Raw genomic sequence first — 11,991 nt, 5'->3', positions numbered from 1 at the left:
TCCTGTTGAGATCCACTGCCATGCATGAACTTGATGGGCTTTTGTTGCGCTCCTCCCATGTGCAGACAGGTTTCTGCTGAAACAAAGCAAAGCAAATGTGATTAATAATGGCCCTGTTTCACCATCCAGACACTGTGTGCACTGGCTGGTAGCTACGGCATACCATAGCATCACTCAAATGACGTTGCATGTGATCTCTCAGTTTATGATGAATCGCGTTTGGAACAGAGTGAGGTTCTGAAAAACTGTACCAAAAACAGAGGTTTCAGTTCAAATACTGCTAGCATGCTGCTCGTGCTGGTACCGCAGCGTGCTAGCGTTCTGGGATGCTGTCATAGCTTAGCGTCACAGTGAAGTTTGTTGACACTGCCATGGAAACCCAATGCTCTGACACACGCAGCGCACTGCAGTGCTCTGCCGTGAAACACCACCCATGAACGTTGGTTGCATGACCAGGATCGGAGCAGTGTGGCAGTGATTTTAATTTCAATTGCACTTCCTAGAGATTAACAAGTTGTTGGTGGAATTGTTATTCATTATTCCTATTACCATTGTCTAAATTTCACATTTCAAGACAGCATCAGCATTGACATGTTATATAAATAAGGTTACCAGGCCCCACCAGGCCTTCGACGGGACTCTCAGCCATGTAGAAGTATGTACAGAGAATGTTCGCCATGCTCTCAAAGATCTCGACCCTAACTCTGCCATGGGCCCCGATGGAATACATCCACAGGTATTGAAGGAATGTGCTGATGACCTCGCCTACCCTCTACAGATTATATACACGAGATCACAGAGAGAGGGACGACTACCCTCTTGCTGGAAAAAATCCCTAGTTATACCTATTTTCAAGAAGGGCTCCCGGTTTGATCCACTAAACTATAGACCTATCAGTCTGACGTCTGTTGTGTGCAAAACGATGGAACGCCTGATTTGCACGCAGATACGTAATTACCTGGAAACGAACTCACTGCTGACCTCAAACCAATTCGGTTTCAGGGCTGGCAGAAGTACAATGGACCAGCTACTCCTAGCTTATAACACAGTGTCTAAAAACATGGACCTTGGTGGCGTGACTGACGTCATTCTCTTCGATTTCAGTAAGGCGTTCGATGTCGTCTGCCACGATCTCATGATAACCAAACTGAGATCGATTGGTTTGACAGGTGCTCTCATTGACTGGATACGTTCATTTCTCCAGGGCAGACAGATGCAGGTGTGTGTGAAGGACATGATAAGCCAACCTAGGGTTGTCAGCAGTGGTGTACCGCAGGGCTCTGTCCTTGGGCCCCTGTTGTTCCTGGTTTATATTGACGGCGTAGCATCACAGCTGAGAAGTGAATATAAAATTTTTGCAGATGACCTGAAACTTTATGCCTGTGTGAAACATGCCCCAGGAACCTCACCAGTGTTATCCTCTGCCCAAGTACAAAAAGACATTGATACACTGCAAACCACAGCAGCATCGTGGTGTCTGAAAATGAACCCAAAGAAATGTGCAGTTCTCCGCTTTGCGAGGCCCCGCGCTAACTTGCCTTCACCGGTGTACTTCCTTGATGGACAGCAAATCCCACATGTAGATTCTCACTCTGATCTTGGTGTTACTGTCGACTCGCAGCTTAAATTTCACGAGCACATTAGGACTGTTGCACACAAGGCTAGCGGTCTGGCCCATAGTTTTCTTAAGTCTACCGTTTGCAGGTCTCGCGCATTTATGTTGTTCTTGCTCACTACTCATATCCGACCTGTTATAGAATACTGTTCATGCTTGTGGCATACAGGTTATCTGAAAGACTTGCGGGTCTTAGAAAATGTTCAGAGGAAGTGGACAAAGCGAGTGGATGGAATGAATGGATTAAGCTATGCAGATCGCCTACAGTCCTTGAACCTGTATTCTGTCCAAGGGAGGCTCATTCGTGCGGACTTGATACAATGTTGGAAGCTGTTTAACGGTAGATCGTGCCTGAGTCCAGATGACCTGTTCGACCGCCCTCCACAGGAGCGGACTAGGGGCCACTGCTTTAGGATTTTCCCCACTCTCACCCACACAGACACTAGAAAGCGCTTTTTCTCTGTCAGATGCATTGCTGTTTGGAACTCACTGCCTGAGGATGCTGTCCGTGCACCTAACATAGCTAGCTTTAAGAAAATGATTGAGGTACATGCACGTAATAGCCTGTTCAGATATGATTGAGGATGAGCAGTGCTGATTTTGTAAGTAGTTATAGGTATGTAGGTTACTTCCTCGTAGCTAAGCGTGTAGAAATGTGACTGTGTTCATCTGACGAGCTTGTGGAAGACGCACAATACCAGTCAAAACTCCCAGGACTAATGGTCAAGAATATCACAACTGGGCTGGCGCGTCTGGCATTCAGGGTTCCTTCCAATTCCTTTCGGTCCTTCCACCTTGCCTTTTCTTTCCGACACAAATGGGAACCCAACCAGGTAAGAGAACCAGGTAAGAGGTAAGAGGTTTAGACTTCAGGTGGCCCCGGGTTCAGCTATTAAGTAGAGCAAGGGCAAAAAATTGTCAAAAAAATATTTTAAAAAATACCTGCCTTCATCAATACCTCATCTACTAATCACATATCTCAATACAATCAAACACAGATGGGTTAAACAACAAGGCCCTAAAAGCAAAAACCGTTTGAATAACAATGTAATATTTTGCAACCGCTGCACCATTACTGTCACGTACGCTATCCCTAGATTGGTTGCTGGTAAGTAGTGGTTGTCGTCATCAACTCGTCATACAGCAGCTGATTGGGATGGGCGGGGCCTATTTTTATCCAGACGATAGAGAGAGCCCGATAAACTTGCGATAAACATACCCCCAAAACTATCAGCTGATCGAAGACAACAATCCAAATTAAAATGAAATCGGACTTACTCCACAAGAGTTCGTTGGGTCGGAGCTTTCGAATTGTATTACAATTCTTCGTCAGCGAGAGTCGTATCGGATGTTAAGATCGAATCGAAGGTACAGTGCGGATCGAACAAAATAATTCTTATTATTTTGTTCGATCCGCACTGTACCTTCGATTCGATCTTAACATCCGATACGACTCTCGCTGACGAAGAATTGTAATACAATTCGAAAGCTCCGACCCAACGAACTCTTGTGGAGTAAGTCCGATTTCATTTTAATTCACAATTCATCTCCACATCATGTCTTTAAATGTACAACAATCCAAGGTGACAGATTTAGGGCCTTGGGTGACAGCTTCAGCACAGCACAGATTTGGTAGGGGAAAAAAGCGAAAAAAGGATCCGGTAGAGTTTTTTTTTTTTTTTTTTGCTCGGCCAGCCTAGTGCCAGTCTCGAGCGGTGGGACAGTTAAGTTGGTACCAAGGCTATATAAACCAGGTAGAACGTTCCCGACGAAAAAGTGGTGACAAGCGATAATTAGTAGCCGCGACCCTCACTTGTTCAAAACTATATCCGCAAGCAGCATTTACAGGCTAGCGGAAATCGACCAATCGGCGTTCGGCAATACTCGACGCTGATTGGCCCGATGCTCGTGACGAAATTGCGGGGGACTGTAGCTATTCCCCTATGGCGTTTAATAGACTTACGGCTTTTGAAGGGGATTTATACCAGTTTTTGTTGGGTTTGAGGCCATTTTTGAGCTTGGATATTCTTTCTGTGACTTTTGACTGTGTAATAACGACATTTAATCATGACATTCTATATACTACCGGTGTCACATCGGCCAAAAAGACCGTAAGTACATGGGATAGACGGACCACTGCTGATGGGGCCACACATGTCGGCGTGTGGTCATCGGAGGTCCGTGAGGGTTCGACATAGACCCTTCATGGGTCGGTATAGGCCCGGTGGGTCCAGTGTGCAAGCCTATCGGGGGCCGGTGCTGACCCAACAGGGCCCAGTGGCATATAATGTAAGGCTGTCTAGGCCGACGTTGAGGGCTCATGGGGGCCATATAGGACCAATAGGGACCACATCAGTCAATCAGGGGCCATTTAGGCCAATAAAGGCACTTCAGGGGACTTGAAAAGGTCATTCAAGAGCTGTGGTGGGCCCATGAGGGGACGGCATTGGTCCAGCAGGTGCAGTCAGGGGATGTGCCCGATGTTGTACGGGTATCTCAGTGGCCCATTTGGGCATATCAGTGACCAATTTGGACCCAACAGAGGGCTTTGTAGACCTATCAGGGGCTGGTGATGGTTCATCAGGGGCCAGCGTTAGTCCATCGGGGCACGGCATATGCCCATCAGAGGTAATTGCGAGCCCACGCTGAACAATGATGGCCCTTCAACGGCCCCTAATGGATCTACATTGACCCATGGGCCATGATGTGTCATGTATGCCCCTATGACAGGCCTACTCAGACCCCTGATGGACATTCCCGGCCTCTGATGACCCTATACTGAATGCTAAAGGGGCTCTAAGTTTCTCCAATAACCCTTCGTCAACCCATTATTACCATACGCTGGCACTAGGGGCCCCACATCAGCCGCAGGGCAGTCCGTGCCATGACAGCATGTCTTTTCGGCCGATATTACATCGGTAATATTTATTAAAATCATGATTTTATGGTGTCATTATATAGCTAACAGTCATAAGAAATATATTTCAACTCGAAAACAGCTCCAAACAGCATATAATTTTAAAGAAACTCCTCCGAAATCCAAAAGCCTATTCGGGTCCATAGAGAATAACTGCGGTCCCCCGCAATTTCGTCACGAGCGTCGGACCAATCAGCGTCGAGTACTGCCGAGCGCTGATTGGTGAATTTTCCGCTAGCGTGTAAGTACTGCTCGCGGAACAAGAGTTCGTCGACAATCCTCCACAAACGTCTGTCACCATTTTTCGTAATGCTAAACAGCCGGAGCGTACCCCCCTGGTTGGTACCAATTGGTGACCAATTGGATACATTTCAAATGGTCATGAAATGGTTCCAATTGGTACCAATTGGTGGCCAATTGGACACATTTCAAATGGAACCTCTTTGGAACCATTTGGAAAAGTGTTCAAAATCAATAAGTCAAATGGTTTTTCCCATTTGGAACCATTTGGTAATTTCTAATGGTATTTTTTACTGGGTGCTTAGTGTATGCGTGTAGAAGTGGTTCTGGTTTTGCGTGTATTGTTGTCCTGAGGATATGTTGGAATAGTGTGTTGCAAATTGTTCCGCGACGTCGAGTGGGATGGTATAGTGGATATTGTTAATGTGGAGATGTGGAATTTTGTATGATCTAGCGCGTTTATTTGAAAAGGCTTTAATTAGCGACCAGATTTTGGATAGAGGGAAACCCTGACCCGTTGTCCCCTAGAAATGACGTCACAAGAAGGTTAAAAACTACACCAATCGAAAGCTCGAAACACAGACACAGCTGTGCAGTTAAATTTCACTTTTTTCCCATAGGAAAGTTTTTACTGGAAAATCAAAATTTTGGGTCCCCGCCGATTTCGTTCGAAATCGGCACACAGGTGTCAAAACTTTCCCCAAAATGGTCCCCGTTGCATCGACGTTTAAGGCTAGTAAATTCCCGTAAACTCGTAAAATACCCGTTTAATCGCCCTTGTACGGCCAAAAACGGGGCGCTAGGGTAAAAATGAACATCAAACAAAAGCTCTCGTTTACCCAGATACAGTTGTGCAGTAAAATTTCACTTTTTCCTTTAGGAAAGTTTTTACGGGAAAATCAAAATTTTGGGTCAATCGGGGATCCTATGGGGATCCCCCCGAAGAGACCTTCGAAAAAAATTTGATGAGATTCTTAGGGGTCCGTTTTTATCATTTTTTCCATCGAATATGAATCTGGAATCTGAATTTGAATTTGAAGCTAAGTATATAAACGTATAAACGTTATGAAAACGCAAAGAAAAAAAAATCCCAATAGGATTTACCTTCAAAGTAAAGGAATTTCCCTTCCAGTAGCATCTTTTTCACTGAATTGTCTTTTGTCATCGCAACTGCGTCAGAATTGTCATAAATTTTTATGACGATCGGCTGCAAGGGAATTATTGGAATTATTAACGGAATTAAAATCTTTTGAGCTGGCTTTTGAGCAGCTTTTGAGATTGTTGCTAGTGGGCCGGGACTTAAAATATATTTATATGCATTGATTTTTATGCTTGTTTTCATACGCTGTGGAAGAAATTTAAACTGTCAAGGGCCGCTGTTGGGCACGTCACAGTCAAGGAGTAACGTAGGTATGTACCCATCTACATCAATATTATTGTTCCAATTTGTATTATTTCTTAAGAAAAACTTGATTTTTTTTTATACATAAATCACAATTTGTATTGACACTTAGGGCTTTGCTATTAACTGGATTATTTGCCAGCTGGCACCATATGATTCTATATTTGCATTAGCCGACTACAGGCATTGCATCCCATTTACAGTGGCAGTCATAAATAGATTTAACTAGGTGACACAGCATATGCACACAAAGATTAAGACGACACATCACATGTATGTTCCCCGAGAATGAGCAAAGTAACAGATGTCCGATAAGACAGAACATGATGGTGCCAACAGGTCAGTGGTAGGTGTATGCTGCAAGAAGCGGTTACAAATTGCAGGGATACAGACAGTGAATCCTGACTTAACAGTATTCAAGCAAACAGTATTGATTGTACTAACAGAGCTTCTTATTGTTGTATGTCAATGCTAGATATAAAAAGCTAAATATCTTTTTGTCAATTTCTCTTATAGTGCCATTTTACATGTTTATCTCCAGCTAGTACCTTGCTTATAGCTATACGTTTATGGCTAATGTACGTCACCAGCTGGCCAGCCAGCTGGTTGCAGTGGTGCAGCCAGGGGGGGGGGGTGGTGGTGAAAGGGGTGAGATCTCACCCCAGTCTCTTATCCTAGGGGCCCACCGTCGATTCAAACTGTAACGTTATGCAGCCTGACAATTTTTTTATCATAATGTCAAGGTCCGTCATAGGACTGAAAAACAGTTTTCAGGCCTGATAGGCTGATAGCCCCCCCTTTAGGATTTAAAGTCCCATTTTACGATTTAAGAGGGTACATCCAAGGCCCGATTGAACTAATCCAAGGCCTAGGAGGGCCCGTTCCATGGCATGAGAGGGCCATTTCAGGCCTGAGAGGGCCCATTTCAGGCCTGTGAGGGGCCCATTTCAGGCCTGAGGGGGTCCATTTCAGGCCTGAGGGGGCCATTTCAAGCTAGAGAGGGCCCATTTCATGCCCTAGAGGGCCTGTTTGAGGCCAGAGAGGGCCTGCTTGATGGCTGAGAGGGGCCCATTTCAGGCACAAGAGGCACCATGTCAGACCTGAGGGGGTCCAGTTACGGTATGAGGGGGCCCTGTTTCGACATGATAGGGACCACTTCCGGGCTGAGGGGGCCATTTCAGGTCTGAGAGGGCCCATTTCAGGCCTGAGAGGGCCAATTTCAGGCCCTAGAGGACCTATTTGAGGTCTGAGAGGGGCCATTTCAGGTCAGAGAGGGCTAATGTCAGGCCTGAGAGAGCCCATTTCAGGCCCTAGAGGACCTATTTGAGGCCTGAGAGGGTCCACTTCAGGCCTGAGAGGGGCCCATTTCAGGTCGGGGAGGGCCCAGTTCAGGCCTGAGAAGACTCATCCCAGGAATGAAAGGATCATCCTATGTGTGGGAGGGTCCGTACTCCGTGCCTGGTCTGGGTCTAAGAGGGCCTATCCCAATCCTGATTGAGCCACTATCATGTTTGATATAGGTCAACTCACCACATGTATATTGATGGCCCAGTTCATGTCTAATGGGCTGTAATCGCAAGTAGTGGGACTTACTTGGAGTGAAGTCTAATGTAGACGCACCGGCACACGTGTAGTCGTCTCCTGCAGACGGGCCCCGTCCAGTCCGTCTGCGATCGGTCCGTCTCAGAGTCCGAGTCCGTCACGCTCACTCCGCCCACGTCCCGCACACTCCGCCAGCCCACTGGCGCGGGCCGCGCGCCGCGCGACCGACCCAGTCTGGTCACGTCCCGCCCCGGGCGACGCACGGGCGAGACCAGGCAGTCTCGGGGCTGCGCACGGGCGCTCCCAGGCAGCTTGCTGGGGCGGTACGCACCGAACTTAACCTAACACCACACCCCCACCTGATCTTCAAGATCACTTAATTATGTTGCGAATCCACACAGTAACCAAACTCGCAGCAGAAGCGTTTCACTTCGACTGGTCTCCGTGCGCTTCGACGCAGACCACTTTGCTCAGTCGCCCCTGGTTCCGCCGAAGAAGTCTCAGGCGCCGCTCCAACGGCCGCCGGTGTCAACACGGCCGATGACGTGCCAGAAGAAGATGCCGCGGGTGCTACAGCCGCCGCACTCCCCGGCGCTCCACCAACCGCCACAGCCGGGTCGCCGGCCACGATGGCCGCCGAGTCGGGGGCCGCGACGCTCGTAGTGATGAGCAACGGCGGATCATCAACCGCGGGCCCGGCGGAGCACCGCGTCACGCCTCGCTGCGCAGCCGCTCCATCACGGTGCGGAGAGACTCCCTGCCGCCGCCGCAGATCTTTGACGTGACGGGGTACCCCGTCCACTTCTACCACCCATGGTGACAGCACGGCGGTTACGACGCCCGGCCGTGACCTGTCTGTGCATCGAGAGCCCTGCTGGCGGACCCACACCGGCTCGCCGGCCACCAGGCCTCTCACAGGCTGGTGCACATCCTCCGCTGCACCTTCGAGCGAGCGGTCACCGTGTTGCACACAATCTCGCACACGGTATCGGTAGACGCCACTTGCAGGTGACTCCTCTTCATTCTCTCCGTCCCGTGGCGTGATATTGTAGATGTGCACTGCCTCCTCAATGGAACACCTCTTCCTAGCAGCAATCACCTTTACCGTGCGGTGGTTACGCTCGATGATGCTATTACCAGCTGGAGCATACGCTGCTCTGAATCGCAGCGCAATGCCCCATTTTGCCGCAAACGCCGCGAACCGATGCCCGCGGAAAACTGTGTCGTTGTCGCAGAGTATTTCACGCGGCGCACCGCGTTCACAGAAAACTCTGTTCAGGAACTCGGTCACAGCTTCAGCGTCTGGACGGCGCAGCAGGCCCCATAGACAAAACCTCGATGGACCACAATCGATAAGTGACGGGTACGATTGAGACTGATAGTGCGTGATGTCGATCGCCAAGCGCTCCCACAGCCCGCTCACCTCGAGAGACCCATGTGGTAGCTGAACGGGCGCCGGATCAATGGACTGACAGATGTCACACCGGGACACCACCAGCTGCACGTCGGCACGCCTGACGCTCCTCGTCACATCTCGGCGCGCAAAATACAGTGTCTTGCGGACGCCAGGATGACCAGCTCTCTCGTGAACGTCCCTGATTGCAGCTGATAGAGTCTCTCCAGCCGGCACGACCACGGCAGCAGCCACAGTTGTGCGATGATCAGCACGGAGCCACTCTCCCGGCACACGTGTCAGCGCATCGGCACGATTCTCGCAGGAACGCACCAGCGTCACAGAGACACTGAGGGACAGCTCCTCAACAAGCTGCCTGACGATGCCGACCCTCCGCCGGATCAGCAGCTCACTCTGCGCCTTCGTGCGGAGCCGCGCGTGCCCGGTCAGTGCGTCACTGAGCCATCGGTGAACACTCACAGAGTCCGTGCGTAGCTCGACGTCCTTCATCCCCCATGCCACGGCAAGGTTTAAACCTCGGACTGCGGCATCTAGCTCCGAGAGGTTAATGTGCGAGCTCTCGTCTCGTCGCAACCAACTGGCGTCCTCGATCGCGCAGCCCTCTGGTGTCGTGATCACCACTCCTTCCGCCAGAGAGCTCGCGTCTACCCACACGACTGCAGCATGGCCGTTCACACACCACAGCCCACGGACCGGATCGCATTCCGCAATCCGCGTCGAAACATCCTGCATCTGATCCCGGAGAGCGTCATCTTCGACCTCGTCATCCCACCCACGCTTTCGCCCTTAACCCTGCGCCGATCGTCACCAAACTCTCAGTACCCTCCCGGGAGCAGCTAGCGCACATGGTGACCAAATTTTTTTTCCAAAAGCTTTGATAGGTTGGCCGCTAATGACGTCAGAGTGACGTCATTTTTGCCATTTTCGACCCAAAAAAGGTTTCGCGGGAAGAGCTGTCAGGCCTACAGCTTTAGAGATACAGAAAAATGTTTCGACATAAAAGGTGTGGAATCAAAAGGGCTACAAAACTGCTATCTCGGATTTTTGAAAATTTTGGATTTTGACCCCCAAAAATAAAAAATAGATTTTTTGAATATGATAGCCGAAAATCCATAGTTTTTTTAAATTTCGAAAAAAAACGGAATATATGTGATAGTCCCTACCGCCTTCTATCTACGTACCAAATTTGAGATCGATACCTCTTTTTTTCGCTAAGTTATAGCGAAAAAACTGTTCAAAATTGATTACGTCAAATTTTCAAACTCAATTTTTGGCAATTTTAGACCTCGTGGCGCAAAACAAAGACCACAGTTAGACTCCCCGTAACGAGCTGCATCGAATCAATACCCATTTTATGCAAAACTAGCAACTTTGAAATTTGACATTTTTTACCTGACCTTGACCTGACTTCCACCAGAAAGTGACCTAAACCGTACCTGATGATCTTATAACCAACACCATTCAGTTGGAAATTAAAAATTTGCCGTAAAACATGCATCGCACAACCTTAGTAAAGTTGGGTTCATGTGGTGACCCTTGGTGACCCTTGGTGACCTGACCTGTGACCTGACCTGGTATGACCGGTGACCTCTAATAGCAACATATGTACTAGACAACTGACACCCTATCGCTGATTTTCGACAAAATGCGTTTTACTCGGTGTTATAGTGCTTTCCCTAGAAGACCCGTGAACGTTGACACATTTTATCTTTGACCTGACTTGTGACGTCATCGGTGACCCCGAGGTCAATGAAATTTGGTTTCCATCGACAAATTTGACAGGGCTATCGAACGCCGTTTGAATTTTGCGGATCCGTCCAGTAGTTTCGGAGATACGGGGGGGGGGGCAAAAAATGCCCCCCCCTCGCGCGGAAGGTGGCCGGGAGGCCCACCACCTGCCGGGTTAACAACCAACTTCAAAATTTGACCTCACTTGACCTGACCTTGACCTGACCTCGACCTGAAATTCATCCAGATGTGGTCCATATCACTTATTGAGTGTGCCTATTGAATTCTATGAATATAATGACCCATGAAACATGTGTCGCACATGCCCTTTTCTATATTTTGTTTTGGTGACCTGACCTGACCTGACGTTGACCTTGACCTTTAAATGATATTTTATGCAACGAATATTGTCTTGGTAGCCTAAGAACACGTTTTGGGCAATCAGTCTCCGTCCATTCTTCGGCAACTACGGTGCTAGGCCGATGCTGTAGAAACTTGCATTTTGTACCCTTGACCTGACCTTGACCTGACCTCTGACCTACTTAAGCAAAACAAATTGGGCTCTTAAGATCCGCCTTGTTGAGAGCTTTCGATTGCCGTTTTCCCCGTCTTTCTGCGACCATCGGTTCGGAAGTTAGACTGGGAGGCAGAATCTGCCCCCCCCCTCCCCCAGCGGGGCGCGTATGGCTGAATAGCCCAGCGGGGTACGGGCTAGGTGCGGGTGAGCCATCGTCTTGTACAGCAGAGAAAGTGTCTTGGAGTCGATGTGGACGAAGCTGTGCTTGATCAGGCCGAGGATTATGTTGGCCTTGCCAATGGCGGTCACCGCATGCTCCCTGAATTTAAGCAGTCTGTCCATCTGGACTCCCAAGTCTCTTTCCGTGTCAACAGTCTTCAATGCAGCACCTTCGATCGTGTACTCCGCTCGCACGTTTTGGCTGCCCAGGTGAAGCACTGTGCACTTGGATGGGTTGAACGGCAGCTTCCACTTCCGAGACCAGGCCGCCGGGGCGTCCAAATCCTGCTGGAGCCTTTTGCCTTTTGCCTTTTGCCTTTTGGATGGGTTGAACGGCAGCCTCCACTTCCGAGACCAGGCCGCCGGGGCGTCCAAATCCTGCTGGAACCTTTTACGA

General features: G+C 49.0%; 1 protein-coding gene across 3 annotated transcripts in view; it reads left to right on the top strand.

Annotated features, from left to right (window-relative positions):
* The first annotated feature begins 5,968 nt into the window (after positions 1-5,968).
* The window catches only part of LOC122364598 (epsin-1-like), a 50,458-nt gene continuing 44,435 nt past the window's right edge, over positions 5,969-11,991 (top strand). For all 3 annotated transcript variants that reach the window (XM_043335155.1, XM_043335154.1, XM_043335156.1), the window contains exon 1: positions 5,969-6,182. The gene's annotated coding sequence lies outside the window, so the exon portion shown is untranslated. The remainder of the gene's footprint in view (positions 6,183-11,991) is intronic.

Source organism: Amphibalanus amphitrite, unplaced genomic scaffold (genome assembly GCF_019059575.1).
Source record: "Amphibalanus amphitrite isolate SeventyFive unplaced genomic scaffold, NRLGWU_Aamphi_draft 000685F_arrow, whole genome shotgun sequence".
Lineage (NCBI taxonomy): Eukaryota > Metazoa > Arthropoda > Thecostraca > Balanomorpha > Balanidae > Amphibalanus > Amphibalanus amphitrite.
Note: the sequence above shows the minus strand (reverse complement) of the source record. Positions and strands in the feature narration are given on the sequence as shown.